The sequence below is a fragment of the Ambystoma mexicanum genome, chromosome 4p, assembly GCF_040938575.1.
Source record: "Ambystoma mexicanum isolate Mex_15411 chromosome 4p, UKY_AmexF1_1, whole genome shotgun sequence".
In the NCBI taxonomy this organism is placed as follows: Eukaryota; Metazoa; Chordata; class Amphibia; order Caudata; family Ambystomatidae; genus Ambystoma; species Ambystoma mexicanum.
Genome location: NC_090927.1, coordinates 663,959,377 through 663,980,627, shown reverse-complemented (window position 1 = coordinate 663,980,627; position 21,251 = coordinate 663,959,377).

Genomic DNA, 21,251 nt, shown 5'->3' with positions numbered 1-21,251 from the left:
GAGTGTGCAAGGGTTTTTGCTCGACCCTCGTAGGACCACTTTGCCACTTCACAATGGCCTCTCTTAAGGCCTCTTGGTTCTCGTAGTTTCAACAAACAACACAACCCGCAAAGGCTTCAGTTAGAGGCCTTTTAATGAGCGCCCCGCGCCGCCTGACTACTCTACTTTTAAACCTTCTGGTAGGGTTTCTTTAAAGTTCAATCACACAAGTTCTTTGTTCAATAAGGTTGCCGCCTGCAACCTTGGACCCAGCACTGTTTGGTTTAACTATTTGTCTTCTCTGACTCACCGGCTGTGCTGTACTGTTGGAGTTTCTTGTCTCAGGAGTCAAGGAAGGCACGACAGCGGTAAGCGCTTATCCCCGCTTTGGGTAGCAGAGTGGGAGGGCCCCGCGTGCCGTTGACACCTGTGATAATACAGAACAGCGGGACTTCCCGGTCTTATGATTTCCCTTTCGGAGGCTTTGCAGGTCTGAGTTGAAAAGAGCAAGGGCAGTTCCCCCTTCATCGTTCCTCCAGGTCTCGCCGCCTTTCTACTCCGTTTGAACTGCTGGTCCGGTGCAGCTGTTCCCTCGTGCGTTCAGCCTTGCTCAAAATGTGCTCTCATGCTCTGCCTTTTATCGCTGTGGCGAAGGGAAAGGGTTGTCAGGTGTGTGTAGCTATTGTCAATTGCCTGACTCTGCCTGATGCCTGACCCTTGTGTTGAGACATGTCAGGTAAACGGCTTTGTTGTCAGTCCATTGTCTTTCACAATATGGCAAAGTGTTTGTGTCGGAAAAGCGCGGGGGTGTAGAGTTTAAGAAATGATATCCCTCGTCCTAGGGGTTGTGGTGGTGGTGGATTTTGTAGGGTTTGTGAAATGAGTAGGAGGGATTGTGGGAACTATAGTGTTTTGTCACAGTCAACTGGGAGTTCGGCAAATGATAATCAGAGGGACGGGGAAAAGAATGACTGGGAGCACTCGGTAGGTAACTGGAGAAAAGGGGCTCTGGGAGATGTAGTTACCCAAGGTGTAGTTACCCACGGTAACGTTGTTCAGGTTCCTAATTGGTTTCACAGACAAGGAGGGGCTGTTGGATTTTGATAAGGGAGAAAGACTGTGGAGCAGGGGGTTTAATTTGAAATAGCCTATAAAGGCCTCAAGGAATTTGTCCTGCTTCCTGGTGTAATACCGCATCTCACCTGGGGCATTTCCCCAAGCATAAACCCAGATTCCCCTACCCAGGTGATCCTCCCTCGCTCGTCTGCCCCCGGGGTTGGGATCTGAGAGTGCCAGCCCTTCCCTGGCCACCTGAATAAGGGATTCTCGAGGTCTGCTTGGGAGAATACCCTCAGGTTTCTCACAAACCTTAAGACTCAAAGAGAGTAAAAGTGGTGGGCCTGCAGGCAAGAGTAAGGGAAGCCATTGCAGAGGCAGAAGCTGTGGTGTTGAAGGAGGCTATTACCGAATGAATTACAAGGCAGAGGACGCCAAGGGTAGAGTCTCTGTGAGGCTGCAGACAGGTCTTGTGAGTGGCAAAGGAACTGCTGTTCCTTTCTGCAGAGGTCAAGCAGCAGACAGCAGCGCCAAGTTGGGCCATTCTACTAAGTTCATAATTGAATGCTTATTTGATACCGGAGTGTCTGAGGGCAGCCAGAGACCCCCTTGAACCTCTTTTTTAGCAGAGGAAGTCTAGAGGAGTGGATTGCTGGTGAGGCGATGCAACCAAGAAATCAGTGTGATTGGAAGAAGCACCCTGGAACACTGGTGAGTCTCTGCAAGAAGGGAGACGCCGGGTTGCTTCACACGCGAACATGAAACCTTTACGATACTATTAGAAGTGGAGAGAAAGTGGGGCGTGGCCTGGAGCGCCACAGATGAGGCTGCTCCGTTGATGGCCTCCGTAGGGACCCGCGGCCTCAACTGAGATTTAGCCGGCTCCAGCAACGCCGCTGCTGTTCCTCTGGCGGGAGAAGCTGGCGGAACCACTTCCGCACCCACTGCATCAATTTTAAAGATAAACGCTGCAGGAACATCGAAAACGCGGCTGGGAAAGCTTGGCGCGGGTGCCTCACTACAGCGAGCCAAGATGGCGGCCGTGACCCAGGCCCCTCATCTCCTCCGCCGCCCAGTGGCTAGACGCCTATAGCACCTCCTGCTCCCTTCCTCCGCTCCGGCCCCGAGTCTCGCTATCGGAGGCTGCTGAGGGAGGCGGCCGCTCCAGACCCCCAGGGCAGGCCTCCCGCCTGGAACCTGGGCGCGGGTCCGGGACCTCTCCGCCCGCCCCTCCCTCCGGGATCGGCGTCGTCTCCCTCCTTCCACCTTGGACCCAAGCGGAGCCACCCCAAGCCTCCCGACTCTCCTGCCTGCCGGACCCGACGAACACACTTCAGGGGGAGGCCCTCCTGGAGCAGAGCCTCCGGAGCTCCCCAACCCTCACCCGATCGGCGGCCTGGCTCCCTGGAGGGACGTCCGGGCCCCCGGAGCCCTCCTGCTTCTGGACCGGGTGCGGGGGCGAGGGCTCTTCATCCGCCCCCCCATCCCCTTCACCCGCAACTATCGGCGCCGGGGGTCGGCGGGACGACGGCATCTTCCTCTGAGGAGACCCCGCCTGCAGCCTGAGGCCTCCATCTGCCTCCCGGGACTTCATCTGTCCCCAGCCCCGCGGCCCGGTGCCCCGGAGTTGGTGTCGGGGGCCTGGCCGGGTAGGTGCCCACCCCCCCTCTCAATTGAGGAATACACGCTGCATGCTCCACGGTTCCGGATCCTACCCTGCCTCCCGCTTGCCCTGAAGTGCGGCCTCCCCAGCCCTCTGCGGCGCAGCCCTCCTCGGGTGGACCCCTACTCTCTGCTGGCCAAATTGGATCCCCCACTACAGTCTCCCCGGCACCAGATTCACAGCCTCTCTCCAGCTTCCTGGGGCACCCCTGCCCACCAGATACCTCGCCAGCTAAGGAAAGTGGCCCCTACCATCTGGGATTCTGGTTGCCCGAAGCGGGCCACATATCGCTCCTACCCCCCCGGCTTCTCAACAGCTCTCCTCGACCTCCTTCTGAAGGCATCCCCACGTCTCCTGCCGCCATAATCTCCTGGGGCTCCCCTGCCCACTCCACCAGCCACACCTATCATCTTTGACAGCTGCAGCCCCCCAGGTGCTCCCGGCCAGGGAGCTCGCGGCGTCCCGACCACCCCCGGCGACCTAGCCAGAGGAGGATCCCGGGAGTCTCAGCCCTAGCAAAATGTCGAGACTCACCATACCAGCCAAAACCGCGGACATTTCCTCCATGCTCCTAGCAACAGACAAGACAAGGAAACCGGATCCCCCGCCTAAACTCACCCCGCAGAAGCCCCCAGAAGAGCAAGGTAATCTCGCCACCAGAGATGACTTGATGGCCTTCATGCAGGACATTAAAACCGAGATCCGGTCCTGCATGACCGAACTCACCACACGACTAGAACAGACGGACCAACGACTCACGGAAGCGGAGCAGAGGATAGGAGAGGTCGAGGAAATGACCCAGAACCACGATGCAACAATAATAGAAATGCGACGCGAGATCCAAGTGCTTCAGTCCAGTAACGAGATCCTCGCATTCAAGCAAGAGGACTTAGAAAACAGGGCTCGACGAAATAATCTGCGCATCCGTGGGGTCCCAGCAACGATTCAAGATAAAGAGCTCCCGGAATATATAGGCAACTTTTTCCAGGCTCTCCTCCCACTTATGGACAAAACCCAACTCGTCCTGGACCGAACTCACAGATTGCGCCCGAGACGAGGAGCAGATTCGGACGGCCCTCCGGATGTGATCACTAGAGTCCACTTCTATGCTACCAAAGAGGCCATCTCGGCGATAAGCCGCACCAAAGATGAACTGTCATTCATGAGCACCCCCCTGCAGATATACCAAGATCTCTCCCCAATCACTATACAGAAAAGAAGAGCTCTCAAGCCCTTGACCCTATTCCTCCAGAGCCAGCGGATCCGCTACCGATGGCTCTTCCCCGCCACTTTACAATTCTCGTACCAGGCAACCCTGCGTAAAATCAGCCATCTGGAGGACGCGAAATCTATTCTACACCCGAGTTCTCCAGAGACCTCACCCAACCCCAGTCCACACCTCCCGCCAGAGGAACCAGATCAATCACCCCAAAGACAGCAACAACCCTGGTCTAAAGCATAGAGACGCCGAAAGATCAAATGATCCAGATGTCTGCTCCCATTGTGCCAAGATCGACCCTGGAGCCAAAACGAAGCATGGCAACGCTGCAGGCCCCGAACGGACCAGTCCCCTCTCCAAGGAGTATGTCACCTACCCACCCTTGGAGCCGAGCAGATCTCTATGGTTCGACCCCCGCCCTGTTGGCGAGGAAAACTGTTTGGGCCCCGTTGGCCGTGGTGGTGGCCGCGCAGAAAATCCCGGCCCCCCACACAGTCGGGAGTTCTCCCCCTCGTTTAAGTTCGCCCACCCGTTGGAGGATATAGAAAACCCGGCCGCAGGAGGATTTAGCTAACTTTGAGTCACGAAATGAAGACTGAATACACCCAACCCCCCCACGAGGAACAGTATCCCACCCCAGAGGGCACCCAGGAAGCCCCCCCGACGATCCAGAAACTGAGGTTCCTAACGCTGAACGTTAGAGGCCTCAACGCCCCACAGAAGCGGAAAGCGATTCTAAAACGCATTCAGAATGACAAGGCCTCCATAGTCTTCCTACAAGAGACACACCTGATCCCAGCTGACTTCACAAGGCTCAGAGATCGGCAATTCCCACTGCAGTTCCTGGCATCGAATGGAGCAAAGAAGGGTGGCACAGCTATCTTAATAGCCAAAGATTTGAAGCTGCAAATCCTGGACTCGAAGCGGGGCCCCGATGGCCGCTTCATGGCGGTGAAATGCCGAATCCTCAGCCAACTATATACGCTGATCTCAGTATATGCTCCGAATCAAGAGCAGGAAGCATTCTACTCGGCCCTGGAACGCACCCTCCTACCGTTTGTTGAGGGTCAGACCATCATCGGGGGAGATTTCAACGGAGTTCCCAACCCATTAGTAGACAGTTCGCACCCCCCAGCCCGCGGAGACTTCGGCTTGGCGATTGCTCTGCTTAAATTGTTCCGAACCTTCGAAGTAGTGGATACCTGGAGGATCCTCCACCCAGAGGAGCGCGACTACTCATGCTACTCTTATGTGCACAGAACTTACTCACGCATCGACCTCCTGCTGACATCTCCGCAGATCCTCTCATACACAGACGATGTCCTCATAGGCCCCAGAATCCATTCAGACCACGCACCCATAATGCTAACGCTAAGAGCTTATAATCCGGACCCGTCCCCAAGACGAAGATGGTCTCTTTACGACCCGATCCTAAATGACATGGCCACCAGAGACGTAATAGCCAAAACAATCAAACAGTTCTTCGAAGACAATAAAAACGAAGATACCTCCCCAGCGAACACACGGGAGGCAATGAAGGCAGTGGTGAGAGGGGTTCTGATCTCCCAGGGAGCGGCCTACCATAAACAAAAGCAACGGGTCCGCCGCATCCTAGAAGACAAGGTCCTGGAGGCAGAGACGGCGTGTAAGGCTAGAAACTGGTCCCCGAGAACCTACCGAGCCTTGCAGACGGCCCGGAGGAAACTAGAGGCCCATTACGCGGAGGACACAGCCCAGCTGTTAACCAAAACGAAGCAGAGCTACTACGCCAAGGGAAACAAAGCAAATAAATTCATGGTGGAAAAACTGGCAAGAATCAAGAGAAGGAACACTATAATAGGCCTCCGAGACCCCCAGGGTACAGTCCAATTCGCAGATCGGGATAAGCTGAGAATCGCAGAGACCCACGTAACCGAAACCATGTCACCTACCCAAAAATCCCATGAAGACCAGCAGTCCTACCTGCGGGAAGCCGCCTTGCCCAAGCTCTCAACCACGAGTAGAGAAGAGTTGGAGGCCCCGATTACCAGCAAGGAGATCGACGAGGCTATTAAAAGCTTAAGAACTAGAGCCCCGGGCCCGGATGGTTTCTCGTCCCGATTCTTCAAACTCTTTCGGCCCCAGCTACTAACCCCAATGACGTCCCTCTTCAACTCATTCGCCACTTCTGGATCAACAACCCCATCAATGAAACAGTCGATAACAGTATTAGCGCTGAAACCAGGAAAAGACCCCAGCGATATAGCAGCCTATCGACCCATCTCCTTATTAAACCTGGATGCGAATATTTATTCGAAGGTCTTGGCAAACCGATTAGCGAAGCTTCTTCCGGACATCATAGACCCAGACCAGACGGGATTTATTCTAAACAGAGCCACCACAGATAACACACGCAGAGTCCTCAACTTGATCGAGATAGCCAGGCAAGGCTCGAAGAAACTTGCCCTGCTAGCCTTGGACGCGACCAAGGCTTTCGACAAAGTGGACTGGTCGTTCCTCCGCCTCACCCTGGAATCGTTCGGCTTTGGGCCCACCTTCTTAAAGCTCACCTTAGCGAACTACCAATCCCCGACCACCCTTCTCCGAGTGAACGGTCTGCTAACTAACCCGATCTCCCTAACATGCGGCACCAGACAGGGCTGCCCCCTCTCCCCTCTACTGTTTGCCATGGTTATGGAATCCTTGGCCCAGCGGATCCGCCTCAACTCCAGAATCAAAGGCCTTCAAGTGGGCCCTACCCAGCACAAGATCGCGCTCTACGCTGATGACGTGATGCTAACCATTACAGACACCTCTCAATCCTTAAGAGCCGCCCTAGCGGAAATTCACAGATTCGGGAAGGTGTCCGGATTTGCCATTAATTTGGTGAAATCGACAGCGCTGGGAATAGGCTTAGATCAGAGAGACAAGGCATCCTTCAGCGCCCAGTGCGCGATCCCACTAAGTGACACCTCCATCCCCTACCTCGGGGTGCAGATCCCCGCTAACCCTGGAGACATCTATCGGATAAACTTCCCGCCCCTGATGAAAACTTTGGAAAAAGACCCAGACGCCTGGCTCAAGCAGGAAATCTCCCTAATAGGTCGTATCACGGCCTGTAAGATGAATTTGTTGCCACGATTCCTATACGCCTGCTCAGCCCTGCCCATCATAATCCCCCGCCCCCTACTACAGAGACTTCAGAGGAAGATATTTGGATTCATATGGAGGGGGAAGAAGGCCCGCATTCCATGGAGGACCATGCTATGTGCCCCGGACCAGGGAGGCCTAGGGGTCCCCGACCTCCAAAAATACCAAATGGCGGCACAGATAGCTCACACCCGGGCTTGGACTATAGCGTCAGGGCGCCCCAAATGGATGGACATAGAGCAATCCCGACTACCCCTCCCACTGCGCTTTCTTTTACACCTACCAACCTCGCTGCGCCGAGCGTGGCCAACGATTCTGTCCTCAACCAAGCAAACGTTGAAGGCATGGGATTGGGCCCGCAAATCCAGAGGTATCCCGAGAGCCCTGGGCCCCTCAGCCCCAGTCTTCCACAATCCGGCGTTCTCACCGGGATCTCCCCCCTCGAACTTTAAAAACTGGATCGCCGGAGGCCTCAGCTCCCTAAGCCAACTATTTGAAGGAACCCAGCCGCTGACATACGCCCAATGCAAAAGTGCGTTTAACCTCGCAGAGTCAGACAGGTTTTCATACTGCCAAATCAGACACTGGTGCTCACACCCCCAGACGCGAGAGGCGGCCACCCGGACCCTGGATGCCTTGGAGTTAACGGTGGCAGACCCTCCAGCCCGAGGGCGGATTTCGACGCTGCATCGATTATTCCAAGGGAACCTACTGTCAAATAGAGCGACATATATGGCGCAGTGGGAAAAGGACCTAGGGCATCCAATCCAGGATCAAGACTGGACCGATATCTGGTCCCACACGCACTCATCTTCTTTCTTCATCACCAACCGAGAATGCGCACATAAACTGCTCATGAGATATATTTCCCAGGTATTTCCCACCGCTTCAACTACACCACTTCAATCAGTCGCTGGACCCACAGTGCTGGCGTCGGTGCGGCTCGCCAGGCTCCTTTCTACACATGTGGTGGTCATGCCCGGTGGTGAAGGTCTTCTGGGCCCAATGTATAGCTATCATCACAGACATAACCCAGATCTCGCTGCCACTGGAACCGGAGCCACTACTGCTAGGGACCCCGATCCCAGACACCTACCCGAAATCGGGCGCACCCGCGGCCCTCATTACACAATTGCCCCTGGCCGATAAAATCACAATAGCCCGGACATGGAAGGCCCCAGAAGGTCCCTTAACGGTGTTGTGGTGGTTGAAAGTCTGGGACATCTTCATTGCTGAGAAAATTATGGCAGCAAATAGAGGCCGCCTCCATCGTTTCACAAACATTTGGTCGCCGGTGAAAGACTATGACCTACGCTTCCCGGCGCTGACATACAAACCGCGCCTAGTGCAACATGCCCAGCGGGCGGCGGACAGGGAACAGACTCAGTCGATGGAGGAGCAGGCCCCGGAGGATAGCCAGATCCAGGATTTGAGGACGTAAGCCTGGAGAGGAGGGAGGAAGGCGAATCGAGGTAGGAGGAGGCAGGAGCGAATGAGTCAGGAATCGGACTTAGTGGGCAAAGAGACAGTCCCCAGAAGACTGTCGGGACTAAGAAGTGGGTGTGGGTGTCTGGGGATAAACAATTGTATATTAATGCAGTGATAAAATGTTGACCTGTTATGCTAATTTGTTCTCCTGTACGCCAACCAAACATAAACAAGTTTAAAAAAAAAAAGAAGTGGAGAGAAAGTATTGTAAAATTCAGTGCATGATGAAAAGGCCTTCCACGAGCAGAAACAATGTGGCAAGGCATTGTTTAAGTGAAACTGAAGGTATGGCACAAGAGGGGCAGATCGCAGTTGAAGTTTTCTCTTGTCAAACGATTGAATCTTTTGTTTATAAAGCGTTTAAGTTTGAATAAATGAAAAGGGTGGAAGAAACTGAATATATGCATTTCCCAAGCCAATATAACTCTGGGGAAATCTTACAAAGTTGTGAGAAAGCCTTTAAAGCTTAGCTGAGATATTTTTAGAATACTGAAATGATTGCAACGTGGAAACACAGTGCAAGACAAATAAGGCCAGAAGTGTGTGACATGTGGTGACCAAGACAAGGGGCTGACCAGGCGAAACCAGGAAAGTGCTGGGTTGCACACAGCGCCACAAAACCCATAAAGAGACATCAAGTGAATGTGAATCTGAACACACAGGCAAGGGCCAAAGAACCTCTGCAGGATGGAGAGTCTGGGGTTCCGGGTGGTACGACGTGTGATTGGTGGACCGTGTGATCTGACAACTGCGCCTAGACCAGTGAGCCCCAAATGGTTAACATCAAAAGACCTTTTGTAATAAACCAAGGAGTGCAGTGAGTGAACTGGTGAAACTAACTGTAAGGAAGGTCAAGTGGACCAATTTTCTGTTGAACATTGAAAGACTGAGATTAGTGCAAATGTTACGTTGTAGTGTTGGGGAAGAGGACCCTGAGACTTGAACAAACACACTTGTTGTCTTGAGAACAGAGATCCTTTTATTTTTTAATTGTATTACTTGAAACTTGGGGAAGGGAACCCCAAGGATTGGTTCTGAACTATGTCACCTTGAACTGTAGCGATTTAATTTTGAGACTTTTTCATGGAACTTGTTTATGCTTGGGGAAGGGGAGCTGAAAGAAAGCTGTGAAATGTAAGAAGCTCAGAACTTTGAGTTGAACACTATGGGCCTCATTAGGCCCCTGGCGGTCCCATAATGAACGGTGCCGGTACGGGACAGGCACCGTTCATTACGGGCTGCCCTATTACGAGGACTGCTGTGGGACCCGCTGAGGAACGCCTGGTCAGACCTTAGTGGGTCCCGCAAGCAGTCCAGGATGCTGACAACTGGCCCGTCATTGACAGGCCCGTTCTTAGCAGCCACCCCATTCCCATTGAGCCCTATGGGGGCTCAAATGGGAATGGGGATGTACGGGGTCTGGGTCCCGCGAAAGGGTCGGAATTGCCCAGTAAGTCCCCTTTTGCGGTACTCGGACCTGGAACCCAGTATGGAGTCACCCATGCCGTTTTTAGCAGCATGGCTACCCCATACGCGTAATGAGGCCCTATTTCTTTTAACTTTGACATCCCTACACATTTGTTAGCTTTAATTGTGAGGGCAAGGATAGGACAGACATTTGAGTTGGACCCTTTGACTCAGACTTTCCTTAGTTTCATTCAGGTATGGAAATGCTACCTTCATATAGGACAAGCTAGGACAAGCTAGCTTCCCATTTGAGCTCCTGACATTTCAGTTAATAAATACCTTTTGTTTAAACTTTAAGTCTGTTGTCTGTGTCTTTCTTCATGATGCCTTCACAAATGGTGTCACTTGTGGGATGTAGCTCAACCAATACAAGTTGGGGGACCCTACAATTTGAAAAGCTAAGTGCCAGAGCGTCAGACCCCTTGTAGCTATCAAGGGCTCTATTGGGTTTCATATCTGTAGTAGTAGGGATAAGACAATTCCTCCAGGTGGAAGACGATTGACACCCACGGATCTGATATTGATTCCACCCCTGATACATACATTAGGCTGGCACCCAAGTCAGGGTTAGCATGGAAATTTGGAATTGATGTATTAACGGGAGTGATAGACCCAGACTTTAGAAGTGATGTTAAGGTATTGTTACAAAATCACGGAAAGGACCCATTCCAGATTCATCAAGGGGATAAGGTTGCCCAAGGGGTGCTTGAAAAAGCAGTGTTCCTGAGGCTTAAAGACAAATCTGGGGAGGGAAGCACTGATAGGGGAACTCAAGGCTTTGGGTAGGCTGATGGGAAAACAGATGGTCCTCCCAAGGCTGAACACAGAACATCTTCAGAGGAAGAACCTGAGACACTTCCCGATTTAGCTTTTGCTCAAAGAAATGACCCCTTGTTGGCTGAAGCATTTTTGCAAGTAGTATCAGAGGGTCGGGGAAAATGGGGACCCTTTTTCTTTTAGAAACATGGGCTTCTTTATAGGGGAGACACCACTTTGGAAGGCCTAGTAAAAACCCAGTTGGTGGTCCCTAAGAGTCACAAGCGGGTGGTCCTAGAGATAGCCCATTCCCATCTGACGGGAGGCCATCTGGGGGCAGTCTAAGATTCAAGCACATAGAACAAATAAATTCTACTTGCCCGTAATTCACGCTGACATTTAAACTTTCATTCAAGCATGCGTAGTCTGCCAGAAAACTAGCACACATATACCACCACCAGTCCCCTTAAATCCATTACCAATAATTGAGGTTCCATTTTCCCAGATTGGTATGGATATTGTGGGATCCCTGGAAACTTCAAAACTGGGGAATAGATATATTTTTATATTCTAGTTATTGTAGATTATGCCACATGTTATCCCAAGGCCTTTGCCCTCAGAGGAAACACGACACAACAGGTCCTGAAACACATGCTCCCTTTTTTCTCCCTAGTGGGGTTTCCAAAGGAGATAGTGACTGATCAGGGTTCTACTTTCATGAGCAAGCTTAAAAGGGAATTTAAAGAACTATTGCACATCGCCACTCTCAGAACATCAGTGTATCATCCCCAGACAGATGGCCTAAGGGGAAGATTTAATAGACTCTCAAAACCATACTCCAAAGGTTGGTTGAACAAGATGGTAAAAACTGGGTTCAAATGATATTCTGCGTGGGCCTTGTTTGCAGTTCGGAAAACCCCTCAGGCCTCAACAGGATTTTTCCCCTGTTTGAACTCCTTTATGGACAAGACCACGGGATGTCCTGGTTATGTGGAGAAAACTTGGTAGGAGATAGGAAGCTCTAATTCCCCCTTCTCAGACTGTGAATATGTTGAAAGAACACATGACAGTTGTAAGGTCTTTGTTACAGGCTCACATGGTTAAGGCACAAGAACAACAAAAGACCTCTTACAATAAAAATATTTCTCTCAGATTCTTTTCAATAGATCAAAAGGGTACTAGTCTTATTGCCTACTTCGGAAAATAAGCTTGTGTGCAAGTGGCATGGACCATATGAGGTAATAGGGCAAACAGGTCCATGTAATTATAAGATCTCACAACTAGACTGCCGCCTTAAAACACACATCTATCATATAAATGTATTAAAGGAGTGGAAGGAAAACTCTACAGAGTCATAATATTATCTTGTCTCTTGCCAGAAGACCCAGAAAGTAAGTCCCTAATTTCATCTGACCTCAATAACAATCTGAAAAAGCATCTATATGAGCTTATAAACCAGTACACTGATGTGTTTCGGTATGAACCTGGAAAAGTAAAGGCTATTTATCATCATGCATGTACTCCTGCAGGTAAAGTGGTGCACCTGAAACCGTATCGGTTACCTGAGGCCAGAAAATAAACCATAATTCAGGAAGTTAAAACTATGCTAGAGGCTAATACCATCGAACCTTCTAATAGCCCTTGGTCCTCCCACATCATATTGGTGGCAAAACCTGATGGAATTTGGAGATTCCGTATAGATTTTCATAAACTAAATGCCATCCCTGTATTTGACGCTTATCGACGAACTGACAGATCAGCTGGGTAATGGCATTTACCTTTCAACGCTCGATCTCATAAAGGGATATTGGCAAGTTCCTTTGCATGGGCCTGATAAAGAAAAAAGTGCCTTTTCCACTCCCATAGGGTTGCTTCATTTCAAAGTCCTTGTTACGCTCACCTGGTATCCACAGGGATGCCACCAGCCTGGTTACTCACTGGTATGCTTCTCAGCTTTGCCCTGATGTGGTCTGCGGGGAAGGTTCTGCCTTGTGGTAGAATTAGGCCTGCTCTCCGTCCTGCCTTCTTTGCAGGGGTGCGTTGTCTTTCATGGGCGAGTGCAGTCCAGTTACTTCACTGACGCTGGCCCGTTTGATATTGTTCAGGTAGGTCTTATTGCTGTTCTTTAGTTTTGTTGCTATGCTGCATGCCTTACTTTGTTTAAAATGTCTCTTTTTTCTCCCTTAGGTATGCAGAGCTTCAGCGCAGCAAACTGGATTGGTTGAGCCCCGCTGGTAAATGATGGCGCATTAAGAGCGCTATGATGCGGTAAGTAAGCGCTATGCGAAGCGCTGCGAAGTCTTGTCTTTGCTAACCTGTGTTTTCCTTCCTTGTAGGTCGCAGTGTTCTTCAGCGCGAGTGGAATGCCCGGAGTGGTGCCAGCCGAGAGGCGACCAGCCAGGTAAGCCTTTTGAGCAGTTCGTAATTTGTAAATGTCTCTACATCTTTCTTTAATGTTGCCTCTATCTTCCTCTTTCAGGTCGTTCTGTCCGGGAGGCGTGCAGATTCGAGGAAGCTGTTCTCAGTAGCTGCAAGTGTTTAAAGATGAAGACTGCAGGTAAGATGCTGCTGCTAATGATGTTCCTTTTGTCTCCTTGCAGGTTCTGCTTCTCCGAGGTTCAAGGGAATAGCTGGACTTGGTGAGCGTCACGTTGCAAGCTGCAAAGTAACACAAAGCATGTTCTGCAGTCAGGGTGTGGTTTATATAGCCCAGGTAAAGTAGTACCAAGCAAAGTAGTTCCAGGCCTGCCACACCCAAAACACTAGACCGCATAGCTTGGTTCTTAGGGAACCAAGCTATGTGGATGCCTCCATGTTGGCTGACAATACAATAAAGTAGTTCCCAAGCACATTGTTGTTCATGGTGTATGAGCCCGTCGCCATAGGCGCCAGGACAGGCCCCATGAGGGCTTTTGAAGAGGATGCCAGGCTCTAGAGGCCCGAGTCCTGACTCCACCTGGCCAATGAGTTTGCCAGAGGGGGTTTTGGGCGAGGGTCGTGACAGCACTCCCCCCTAAGGCCCCTGCCAGGGTGTTCCTTCTGTCTGGCCCAGGTTTGGTTGGGAAGTTCCAATGGAATTTCCTGATTAGACGTGGTGCGTTGAAATTCTCACTGGGCTCCCAGGATCTATCTTGTGGTCCAAATCCTTTCCAATCGACGAGATAATATAGCTTGGTCCTAGAGTATTTAGAGTCCAAGATATCTTTGACTTCGAATTCTGGTTCTCTGTCAACAAGTATGGGCTTAGGTGGTGTCCCAATCCGTGTGCCAGGTTGCATTGGTTTCAGGAGGGACACATGGAATACCAGGTGGATGTGTAGATTAGGTGGTAAATCCAGTTTCACGGCTGCTGGGTTGATAATTGCCTTAATGGTATAGGGTCCTAAGAATCTGGGATGAAAGGTCCGGGTTCCCTTGATGGGTACAAATTTAGCGGCAAACCAAACTTTGCCTCCTACTTGATAATCAGGGGCCTTTTTCCGGTGTTGGTCGGCAAATCTCTTTTGTTTTTCTTTGGCATGAACAAGGTGTTCCTTTGCCCTTTTGAAAGCCTGAGTAATGGTTGTGTGTAGAGTCTTTACCGCTGGCATTTCCAAGCTGGTTGGAAGGTCTAGTTCAGAGGTACGTGGATGTCTGCCATGAAGGGTATAGAAGGGCGTTTGTCCTGTGCTTGAATGCAAAGAATTGTTATATGCATATTCGGCTATCCATAGTAGGTCTTTCCAATTCCTTTGTTCGTGGTGCAGCATGCACTGTAAATATTGCTCGAGTGTCTGATTGGTTCTCTCGGTTTGGCCGTCCGTTTGGGGATGGTGACTGGTAGATAGCCGAACATCGATCTGCCCCATTGCACAGCATTTTTTCCAGAAGTTTGAAACAAACTTGCTGCCTCGATCAGAGACCAGAACCGAAGGGAAGCCATGTAGCTTAACCACGCCCTCCAGGAACACTTTTGCTAAAGTGGCTGCGTCTGGGAGGCCTTTGAGAGGAATACAATGGGCCATCTTCGAGAATAAGTCCACAACTACAAGGATGGTGTTGAACCCTTGGCTTGGAGGTAGATCAGTGATGAGGTCAAGGGAAAGAGTGTGCCATGGAACTGGAGGAATGTCCAATGGTTGTAGGAGACCAGATGGTTTTTGTTTCTGTGATTTATTTTGTGCGCAGACACCGCAGGACTGAATGTACTGAATGATGTCCTTACGCCAGGTAGGTCACCAAAATTTCTCTTTCACCTTAGCTAGGGTTTTGGCGATCCCAGGATGCCCTTCGATCAGTGAATCGTGATAGTTTGAAATAATATGCTGTTGTAATTCCTTCTTGGGTACATATAGGCGATCCCTAAAAAAGGGTAGGTGGTCCTTGATGGTATATTGTTCTCCTTGAGTTTGCCATGTGAGGTAGGCTGACAACACAATAAAGTAGTTCCCAAGCACATTGTTGTTCATGGTGTATGAGCCTGGCGCCATAGGCTCCAGGACTGGCCCCATGAGGGCTTTTGAAGAGGATGCCAGGCTCTAGAGGCCCGAGTCCTGACTCCTCCCGGCCAATGGGTTTGCCAGAGGGGGTTTTGGGCGAGGGCCGCGACAGTCCTACCTTTTGTGCTACATCCAGAGGCTCATGGATACAATCTTACAATCTTACAACCATACTCTTGCAGAGCCTATATAAATTACATTGTAATACACAGCAAGATGTGGAAAAATCATTTGTACCTCCTCTATACCATCATGACAGTATTAAGAAAAGCGGGGTTGAACGCTAATCCCAGAAAGTGCAATCTGGCTCAATCAGCAGTAAAATATTTGGGGTGTTTGTGGGTAATGGCACAGTCCAACAACAATAGGAGAAGGTGAGGGCTTTCCTGGATACACCCCCTCCAAAAATTAAGAAAGATCTAAGGGCCTTCTTGGGACTAATCGGGTACTACCGCTGATTTATTCAAAGTTTCTCTATCAAAACATCCAGACTAACAGACAAATTGAAAAATGTTGAGCCCCAAAATATCAGGTGGGAAGAAGAGGATCAAATCTGTTATAGGACCGTGAAACAGGCCCTCTGCCAGAGCCCCGTTTTGAGTGTGACCTACTTTTCCAAAGAATTAATCCTCCAGACTGATGCTTCCTTAATGAGATTAGGGGCTGTTCTGTCGCAAAACTATGATGGGTTTGAACATCCAATTCTATACATCAGAAGGATGCTCTTCCCCAGAGAGAGAAACTATTCAATCATTGAGCTAGAGGCACTGGCAATCAAATGGGCCATAATTGGGGGGCGCTGTTGCGCATGTGGAGAGATGGTCGCTCCCGTGTGAGCTCTGCAGAACTCCTGGGCTGCAATGCCGCTATAATCGTCCAAACGGGCTGGTTCCGCATAAAATTCACCAAAAGTGTCTTGTTGGGTTGGAAGAACATCTTCACGAAGTTTGGTCCTGATGCTAGCAGGAATCCTGAGATACACCACGCAGAAGCTGCCACGCGGCCAACGGAAGAACCCAGCCAGCACACGCCGCGGAATGGGAGGAGGATCCCAGCAGCGCGACAACTCGAGGACTGAGGGGAAAGCTCCGGGGCCTGCCAGCACACGAAGGGTCACAGACCGCGAGCACGCAATATAACAGCTCGCTCCTGAGCTGGGAAAACAACGCCATAAACTAAAACGGCCATAATACTCTCTCTTCCACAATCCCAGGCACACTACGGGCAATCTAATGTCAGGTGCCCTTGAAGACAGAGAGACCCTGCCCGCCCCAGTGAAGAGACACCCCTGAGCTAGACACGTGGGCTAGCGCTGGACATAACATAAAGAAAAGCCCATCCAGTGTTATATTGGGGACAAGCCACACCAGTTCCTACTGACCAGTGACTATAGCAGAGAAGACATAAAGCCCCCCCCTGGGCCGGCCCTATCTAAGGGAGTTATATCCTGGTCCGAATAGAAACATTTACAGGGCAGGCCGCTACAGTAAAAGGCAGCACATTAAGGCATAGCTCTCCTCCACCAAAGGTGGTGAGCTCTCCACAAACTGCGGGGGGGAACCCGTCCACTGCTAATCTGGAAGCACCCAATGCCAGAGCCCATAAAACAGTGTTCACGACAAGAAAATCACAACGCCCCTCTCTGTGTCACCTCAATTTTGGATATTACACCCAGGCGTGGGTAGTTACATTTTCAGGACAGATCACGGTTGTGTAGGGAAGGACCACACCGGGGTACGACTCACCACTGTTCTGGCTTCAGGACACTAGGGGCCCACGCTACCATCAAGCCAGCCTTGCATTACCCTGCGAAGCCTGGGCAGAGAGTATACAGGACACACGCAAGGCCCAACTCTCCACGAGACCTACAAACCATCTACCCACTGGCCGTAATATAACGTAGGCATCAATTAAGCCGCTGGGGAAACAACAGACGGTGGCAGTGAACAACTCTATTGGATCATACAGCGAAACTGATACAAGTAGCCACGTCGGGCGGGACGGAGACCCACCTCCCCTACATGCAACAAGATCTGCTGTGAACACCACGACCCTGGCGCAAGGCAAAGAACTATTCAAAAGCAAATATCAGCGGAGACGAGCCCCGAAGGAGCTAAATACGATGCCCAAGGGCTTTGGTCCCAAGAAAGGGAAAGGAGCCATAAAAAAATACACAACAATGACGAGAAGAGAAACGGAAGCCACGATGTCCAAGGAAACACACAGCCAGACACGTCTGCCCCAATGGCGGACCCACAGGCGGTCTTCCTGGCCATGCAGCAAGGATTCTGCGCTCTTAATGAGAAACTGGACGGGATAACAGCCAATGTTGCTTCCATTAAAATGCAACTGGACAAGACTACAACACGAATCACGGAAGCCGAAACACGAATCTCAGGCGCAGAAGATGCACTGGATGTATTAAAGTCCACAGTGTCAACAATGGCAATAGAATTGGGAACGATAAAAATTAAGTGCGAGGATTTAGAAGCCAGTTCCCGATGGAACAACATCCGTATAATCGGCATGCCGGAGGAAGCCCTGAAAGGACCCATGGAGCAAGCGGTGGAAAATCTCCTACGCAATCTTCTAGGAGATCCCGGATTGTCAGCTATGTTCATTGTAGAGCGCGCACATAGATCCTTTGCACCAAAACCCAAGCCCGGAGCATACCCGAGGCTCATCATAGCACGCATGATAAACTATAGGGACAGAGACTTAGTGCTGAAAACCGCCAGAGAAAAACAAGAACTGAGATAGGAAGCCAATACTATATGCATTTTCCCAGACTTCACACTGGCGGTGCAACAAGAAAGACGTCTTTTTACTGGGGTCAAAAAACCATTGCGCAAACAACATGTTCCCTATGCCATGCTATACCCAGCCAGGCTAAAGATACAGCATCAGAATAAAACCTACTTCTTCACATTTCCTGAGGCGGCGGCAAACTTCGTGGAAACTCGTATCCCAATACCGATTCACCATCCGAGAACTGAACAGGACTCTTGAGATGAAGGGACTTCACAACGGCGAACACACAAGAATAGCGAACAATGGAGTGAAAAACGGAGGCCCCCCCCGGGGGGCCCCATAGAAAGGGCAAATCTGAGTTGGTCCACATATGTTAGTAAGGAGAACCCCCCTTTAATGTTCAAATGAGTGAGAGCAACAGCATACGAAACTGGCCACACTGAAAGAGAACATAAACAGCTGGCTTGGTTCGCGCTGCTGTGACCTCTTCTAAGGTGATGAGCAGGGTTCGGAAGACGGACTGGACCGGGCCCCCAAATCTGGTTTGTCTGGCTCGCAGAAGTATTCTCCTGTAGGCGAAAATAGGGGATTAACTGTCTGCGGGGTAATGCAATCAGCCTCCCACTTTCCCCTCTCACCCTCCTCGAAACCCTTCTGTGATTCCTCGTAGCGTCTCACCCTTGGGTCTGGAAGGACGAGCTCTCCATCCTGCTTCTGATGCAGGGGCGCGTTGGTATCCAGTTACTTCACTGGATTTTCGGATTGGTGAGAACCAAACTTGCTTGGCTTCCAGGTAAGTTTTTTGATAAGAGGTTCCCCTTGTGTCCATGCATTAATGTACTAATGCTAGTGTCTTTTTCCCCATAGGGGCCGGGGTACGGAATGCCGGGGAACAGGCACCGACCCGAGATGAGAGGTGAAATCCTTGTAGAAATCAGGTAAGTCTTTAATGAGCGTTTTTTGGTAATGTCTTTTCATTCGCTCATTAACGCTGATGTCTCTTTTTCCCCTTAGGGGCCGGGGTCCGGAAATGCCAGGATGCGGCGCGGACCCGAAATGAAGAGGGAATGAATCAACAGGTAAGTCTTAACATGGAGATTTAGCTTTCCTTATTCCCTTCTCTCTCTCACCTTTTGTTCTGGTCTTTTTCTCCCTAGGCGCTGGGGCGTGACTGCGAATCCGGATGATCGCTGCTGAACATGGAGGCGCCCTGTAAAGGTGAGTGGAATGCGGCGCTGCAGCGATCGACGCGATGAGCTTTTAAATAAAAGTCTTCCTTTTCAGGATTGTCGGCGAGATGTCTCCGGGATGCGGATTTAGCAGGTAAGGACTTTTCCTTCTTCTGTTCTCTTCTTCTCTTCCTTTGCAGGTGATCCAGGATGCTGGCAGGCATGGCAGAAGTCAGGATGCAGGAGCAGACAGAGTGAGCGTCCAGCTGCTAGATGCAGAACAACGCGAAGCACGTGTGGCTGTTCGGGTGGGGTTTAAATAGCCTTGGAAGAAGTTCCAGGTATGTATCCTTCCTCCAATCAGGTATGTATCCTTCCCCGACCACGCCCGGATGGTAAATTAGTCCCACAGGTAAAGTAGTTCCTTTCAGGCCTCAAGGAGGCCGGGATCCTGCAGCATGGTCTGCATCAGGTAAGTGCACCCAAGCACTTCCATAATGAGCCTGGCGCCTATGGCGCCAGGACTGATGTCTTTTATGAGCCTGGCGCCATAGGCGCCAGGACACTGTCCAAAGGGCCCCTATATGGGGTTGCTGGGTCCTTCCTTGGGGACTGGATGTCCGCTTTCGGGGACGCAGGGCTTGAACCGGCTCCCCGGGAGCGGGCATCATGACAGCACTCCCCCCCCCCAAGGCCCCTCCCAAGGTTGTTCCCTCCGGGGGTTTTGGTTTGTCTGGGAAGAGTCGGTGGAATTTCCTGACTAATCGAGGTGCATGCACATGGTCGCTGGGTTCCCACGACCTCTCCTGAGGTCCGTACCCCTTCCAATCAATTAGGTAGAACAGTTTTGACCTAAACATTTTTGAGTCTAAAATGTTCTTCACTTCGAATTCGGGCTCCCCATCTATTAGAATAGGTTCTGGAGGTTTGAGTAGTCGGGTTCCGGGTACCATTGGTTTCAGAAGTGACACATGAAAATCAGGGTGAATTCGCATACTAGCTGGTTAATCAAGTTTAACAGCCACTGGGTTAATTATTGCCGTAATAGAATAAGGTCCCAGATATTTTGGGTTAAAAGTTCGAGGCCCTTTGAGTGGTAAATGTCTGGTAGCTAACCACACTTGATCCCCAATCTGATACGGAGGTGCTTCACTCCGATGTAGATTAGCATTCTCCTTGTATTTTCTCTTGGCTTGTTGTAAATGCGTAGTTGCCTCTTTGAAGGCTTGGGTAATTGTAGAATGCAGATGTTCTACTGCAGGCATTCCGAGGTTCTGAGGTGAGTCAAGGTTTGAGGTTCGAGGGTGATGCCCAAACAAAGTATAAAAAGGACTGTGGCCAGTTCCAGAGTGTACCGAATTATTACATGCGTATTCGGCTATCCAAAGAATGTCTTTCCAGTTGCTTTCAGATTGCTGTAACATACACCGTAAGTATTGCTCAAGGGTCTGATTTGTCCTCTCGGTCTGACCATCGGTCTGAGGGTGGTGACTGGTCGATAATCTTACGTCGATCTGCACCATTTGACAACATTTGCGCCAGAAGTGGGAAATGAATTGGCTTCCCCGGTCAGAGATTAGTATAGATGGGAATCCATGTAGCCGAACAATATTTTCGAGGAATTCTTTGGCTAGGACAGAAGCTGAAGGTAAACCTTTCAAAGGAATAAAGTGGGCCATTTTGGAAAACAAATCCACAATTACCAGAATAGTATTGTACCCCGAACAAGGAGACAGGTCCGTAATAAAATTCATTGATAGGGTGTGCCAGGGTACTGGCGGTATGTCTGGAGGTTGAAGGAGACCGGCTGGTCTTTTCTTTTGACTTTTATTTTGGGCGCAAACACCACAGGACATCACAAAAGATTTAACATCTTTTCGCCAAGAGGGCCACCAAAATTGTCGTTTCACCTTTTCCTCTGTCTTGGCAATACCGGGGTGTCCCTCTATTAATGCATCATGATAACCGGAAATAACTAGTTCGTGTAATTCCTTATGTGGCAGGAATAAGCGTCCTTGGAAATAAGGTAAACCATTATCTATGGTAAAGTCTGATCCCTTTTGTATCCAATCCTGTAAGGTTGTAGGGTCCAGGAG